Source organism: Mustela putorius, unplaced genomic scaffold (assembly GCF_011764305.1).
Source record: "Mustela putorius furo isolate JIRA1106 unplaced genomic scaffold, ASM1176430v1.1 tig00003962_pilon_pilon_pilon, whole genome shotgun sequence".
Lineage (NCBI taxonomy): Eukaryota > Metazoa > Chordata > Mammalia > Carnivora > Mustelidae > Mustela > Mustela putorius.
Genome location: NW_025422106.1, coordinates 24,760,523 through 24,766,522, shown reverse-complemented (window position 1 = coordinate 24,766,522; position 6,000 = coordinate 24,760,523).

Sequence of the window (6,000 nt, the reverse complement as noted above, 5' to 3'; positions counted from 1 at the left end):
AAACACACAAGTTAGACCTCTTCTCTGTGGGCACTCTGCCCTACTCCAGCCTCTGTTCCTGCAGGTGTGGGAGAGGATGTGGAGGACATGGAGAGTTGTTTGGGAGTCAGTTGGGGGGTTGGGTCAGCCTGGGGGCTAAGACTCTGGAGTCTTCCCACTGAATATTCCTCACAAGGCATAAGGTACTCATTTGAAGCATCCCAATGCTCAGCTAGCCCTGACTCTTTCCCATGCTGCCCCAATCCAAATGAACAAATGAGACCTTAGAGCGGAGGCTCCTGGCTAGGATTGGGAGAGATAGCCCAGAAGGGCTCCAGGCCTGGAGGAGCCCATTGTGTTGGCCAGGAAAGAATCCTGGGGTTCTGGCATCTTCAGCCATGCCAGTTCCCCTTCCCTGACACCCAATCCCATCTGATCCAACTGCAAGAAGCCCAGGATCCCAGAAATGAGCCCAATTCTTATATTTCACTAATGAGAGTTATGCTGAGGCTGTAGTTAAGGAGCTCAGCACACCCGGCGCCCATGAGAATTTAAGCCTGTACATTTCCAGTGTAGGTCTATGTTGTGGACCACTCTAGGAGAAAAAGTGGGGAATATATTGGTTTGTCAGCAACCCTTCTAATAAGAGGACCCAGTTCCCAAAAGGGGAACTGCCCTTCTTCTATTTCAGTCCCCCCTGTTGGTGGGATGGGAGGCTGACTCTACCCATGTGATCCAGGTAAAGTAATACATACTGATTGGGTTGGAGATGGTCACACGATTTGATTTCAGTCTGAACCAATGACAGTCAGTCTCAGGACTTTTGCTGGAGCCATTCATTCAACACACCAAGTTAGATGCTAGGGATGCATCAATAAACAAAACAAGACTATTGAGAAATACAAACTCTTGGGTGGCAAAAATGGCGGAATATCAGCCTGGAAGTCTGGCCTATCACACCAGAAGCAAAAGCAGGAGAGATGGAGACAATCGCTAATAATCAAGCTGCTGGATCCAGCTCTACCTGCATCCCATATCCCCCCGCCTCTTTCCGTTATGTAGACCAATGAACCCCCCTCCTCCCTCCACACTTATGTTTTTAAGTGGTCACCATTAATTTGTGCATTTTTTTCAATGATTTTGTCTATTTATTTGAGAGAGACACAGCTAGAAAGGAAACACAAGCAGGGGGAATGGGAGTGGTAGAAGCAGGCTTCCCGGTGAGCAGGTAACCCTATGCAGGCTCAGTGCCGGCACTCTGGGATCATGACCTGAGCCAAAGGCAGACGTTTAATGACTGAGCTATCCAGGCACCCCATAATTTGTGCATTTTTAAAAAAGATTTTATTTACTTATTTGTCAGAGAGAGAGAGAAACAGAGAGAGACAGAGCACAAGCATGGGGAGTGGTAGGCAAAGGGAGAAGCAGGCTCTGGGCTGAGCAGGGAGCCTGATTGTGAGCTCGATCCTAGGACTGTAGGGATCATGACCTGAGCCAAAGGCAGACACTCAACTCACTGAGCCACCCAATTTGTGCATTTTTTAACTTAATTTTTTAAAACTAATTTTGGACCTAGAGAAAAGTTGCAAAAATAATACAGAGTTCCTATATACCCTTTACCCAGCTTTCCCTTATAGAAATATCTTACTTTATCGTAGTACAACTAAAACCAAAAAATTGACACTGGTATATGACTATTACCTAAGCCACAGACCTTATTTGAATTTCACCAGTTTTTCCACCCATGCCCTTTTTCTGTTCCAGGTATTCTGTCCAGGATCCCATTGCATTGTTATCTTAACATGGTCTTTCAATCGACGACATACCTTTTTTTTTTTCTTTAAGATTTTATTTATTTATTTTACACAAAGAGAGAGAGATCACAGTAGGGAGAGAGGCAGGTGGGGGGGGCAGGCTCCCCACCGAGCAGAGAGCCCGATTAAGGGCTCAATTCAGGGCTCAATCCCAGGACCCTGAAATCATGACCTGAGCCCAAGGCAGAGGCTTTAGCCCACTGAGCCACCCAGAGGCACCCCTGGCGACATACTTTTTAAAGCCATTTTAAGTTGGGTTTCACTGGCTTGCTAATCCCAAGAGTCATGATGATGTCCAAGAACAAACAGTTGTTGGACAACTGTTGGAAAGTTAGTGGACCCCAACCAATAAATTACATTGAATACAGTATTTGCAGAGTTCTAGAGAGGGGGTAACTGCTTCTAGCAAAAACTTAAAAGGAGCTTAACATATACAATGATATCTGAGCTTGACTATAGTCCTGGGATGGCTTCCACACCTGGCCTGCTTTGACATCAAGAAAAGTGACTTACTCAAGGTAAGTGAGGAAGCTGTAGTGAAGGAGTCAGGGATTGAGCTGGACTTGAAGTCATGTGTATTGATTCCACCCAGTATATCCAGGTGGAACAGGCAAGCAGGCCTGGGCTGCCCCATCTCTTTGCTCCAGCCTCTGGGGATCAGACTAGCCCAGGATGGGCAAGGACCAGACCCATAGCCATTCCCATTCTGAGAAGTATGGCTCAAGCTTCTGGTTGTCAATCACCTTTTATCTCCGGGGGCAGCTAGGAGACACAAGATTCAGCCTTAGATAAACATCTGCCCAGAACTCTGGGGTCCCATGTTCAATTCAAGAAAAAGAAGAGAAGGGGAAATTGGCCTTAGGGTCCCCTCACAAACCTCTGGGGGTGCTTGGCTGAACCCAGCCCAGAGACACATACAGGGTGGAGATGTGCAATGTCAGCACGAGATAACTCAGAGATCACGTATGCAACCCCTCATTTTACAGATGGGGAGACTGAGGCCCAGGGCATCTCTAGGACTGTCATTCCTTCCCTCCTGGCAGTTCTGTTCACACAGGTTTGGGGTTGAGGGAGATGGAACATTTCCTCTCTTATGGGTCACTGGAGTCAAGCCAGTAAAGGCAGGGGGACTCCCCTCTTCAATCCAGGAGTCTGGGTTCCTGCTCACCTCTCCAACCCCTTGGAAACTCTGAAAAGGAGGGGGGAAATAGGAATGCCCAGCTGAGTGGGTGTATTCATCATAACACTAATTAGGGAGGTGGGAGGCTTTAAACAGTTTAATTACATAGGCTAGGTCTTAGCCTTGATAAACCTCCCTTCATACTTAGTTAGCATCCTTACACATGAGCCCTAAAGATGGGAAAACTGAGATGCTCAGTCCCCAAGGCAGCCAGCCCTGAGGTTGGGGAATATGTAACTGGAGCCTGCTAGGGAAAGGGGAAAGGAATCTGTGGAAGCTAAGTTACAGGTTTTAAGGCTGCTGGGACTGGTTAGTCCCTGGGCCCATGGACAGATTGGTCGCCGGCACCCATGCTGACCAGCTCCTCACTGTGAAGAGGACAGGGGAGGAAGACCAGGGTATGGTACAGGCTGGTACCTCTCCAATGCTCAGCCTGGGTCTCAGCCAGGCGTTGTGGAAATGATCTGAAGCTCTGGATACAAAAGTCAAAGCATACCGATCACAAGAGGGATATCTACAAGGAAAGCCCACATATTATAAATAACATGGGAATCAAAGGTGAAACCCTGCATTGCTAGCAACACTCCCTCCTCAGCATCCCACGGAGCCTTCAAAACCACTGCCTGGTACTCTGTACATGTGATTCGTCCATTCAACCAGCAAATGAGCATTAAGCAACTACTGTGGTTCAGGCTTTAGGAAGATGCTGGGGATGCCCAGGTGAATAAGGTCTGGCCCTTGCTTTCAGGAAGTCCCCCAGTCTAGGAGCACTTGTGTGGCTCAGTTGGTTAAGTGTCTACCTTCAGCTCAGGTCCTGATCCCAGGGTCCCACTCTCTGCTTCTGAGGAGCCTGCTTCTCCCTCTATCCTCTGCCTGCCATTCCCCCCTGCTTGTGCGCCATCTCTCTCTCTCTCTCTTGCTTGTATGTCAAATGAATAAATAAAATCTTTAAAAAGAGGGAAAAAAAAAAAGATACCCCCCCGCCAAGTCTAGCAGCCAGATGCCTCACCTGAGAACCAGACATGCCAACATGGCTGAGACAGTCTCAGTTTATGCCTGTTATCCCAATGACATTATTAATAGTGTTCACTTTCACTCTCAAAAGTGTCCTGCTTTGGTGGACATAGTCCTCTTAACCATGGCACAAGGTATAGGCACTGGTGGGAAGAGTTGTGGAAAGTGGTGGTTGTAGCTGCTCTTAAGACCATAATGAAGAAAAAAAAAAAAAAGACCATAATGAAGAGGGGCACCTGGGCTCAGGTCATGATCCTGGGGTCCTGGGATAGAGCCCTGCATCAGCCCTGCATTAGGCTCCCTGTTCAGTGGGGAGTCTGCTCCTCCTCCCCTGCTACCCCCTTCAAATAAATAGAACCTTCTTTTTTTTTTTTAAAGACCATGATGAAGAGACATTGGTGGAGGCAGCTTGAAAGCAAAAAACTGCCTGCTTAATATGTTAAAAAAAGTGAAAAAAAGAAAGTGGCCAGAGGATGACGCTTTTTGTGTATGTTTCCCTATTACAAGGCTTGCTGCTCCTAGTGTTAAAATTCACCTACATTTCTGGTTATAAGTAACGTTACCAACATGGCCTTCTACCTTCAGCTACATTGGACTAGGCACAATTGAGTTTCATGGATACAAAGTACCCATCAGTTGGGAGACTAGTTAAAAGAATTATGGCACCATACTGGAATATAATCCAGTCATAAAACAGAATGAGAAAGCTCTTTGTGTACTGATACAGAACGATCTCCAGAATGTACTGTGAAGTAAAATAATCAGGGGAGCAGCCCCTGGGTGGCTCAGTCGGTTAAGCATCAGGTCACAATTCCCGGGACCTGAGGATCCAGCCCAACATCACATCAGGCTCCTTGCTCAGCAGGGAGCCTGCTTGCTTCTCCATCTCCCTCTGCCTGCCACACCCCCTGCTTGTCCTCGCTTTCAAATAAATAAATAAATAACATCTTTAAAAAAAAAAATCAGGGTAAAGAATAGCAGGTACAGTGTGTTAACATTTGTGTAAAGAAAGGGGGAAAATATCTATACACACTCTTATATGCAAAGAATATAAAAGAACAGGTAACTTTGGTGATCTGGGGAGGGAACCTAGGTGGGGGGGCAGGTGAGAGATTTCAACGTATACCCTTTTGTACTTTTTGAAGTTTGAACCACGTGCATGTGTTATCTAAAATTCTAAGTAAAATTAAAATATTTAAAAAATAAATCACTAAGTGAGTGAATAAATTCCCAGAGGCCTTCCTTCTGTGTCTGCCTGCTAATTCCTCTGACTTGCTCGATAAAATCCTTCTTACCCTTTGAAGCTCAGTTCAGAGCTGGCTCTTTCCAGAAGCCCTCCCTGACTGCCTCCCGTGCACACTTAAAACAGCCATCCTTAAAGGCTTTTACTCTGTAGCCAGGGACATGAGGTTGCTGTGTGCATTTCACTTCATCCACCAGATTGAAACTTCTCCTGGCAGGGACTGGGTCTGGTATCTCTGATCTTCTGGCAGCACTGAGCTTTTTGCAAGCTCTGCTAGAAAGACACAGTGAATCACCCAGAGTTTCACACTATCTAAAATACTTTGATGACCATCATCTCCTCACAACAGCTAGTGAGAGGCTAGACAGATGGGCGTATTTGATGGATGAAGCTCCTGAGATTTAGTGGAATAGAAGTGCCTCGCTCCAAGTTACAACGAGAGAGACAGGCAGAGATTGTAGGATGCAAATTTCCAATCTAATCAAGTATTAGGTTTATACCCCATCCTGCCTGCCTGCCTGCCTGCCTTACACACCCAGTAGTCAGGTCTTTCTTTTATCTCCAGGCTTCTTGTGCAATGGTCCACCCTCCTCTGTCCCCTCATCTAGTTCAGCATCCTTTTATCCCCCACACAGCTCCCAGAGCATTTCTCATCTCCCTTCCTCCGGTTTAAATGCTGCCAAGACTTTCACTAGTTGCTCTTCCCAGTACCTGTACTCCAGGACAAAGTCCGCTTTTCTTCAAAATTTTCACAAGGCTCCAGGGCCCAG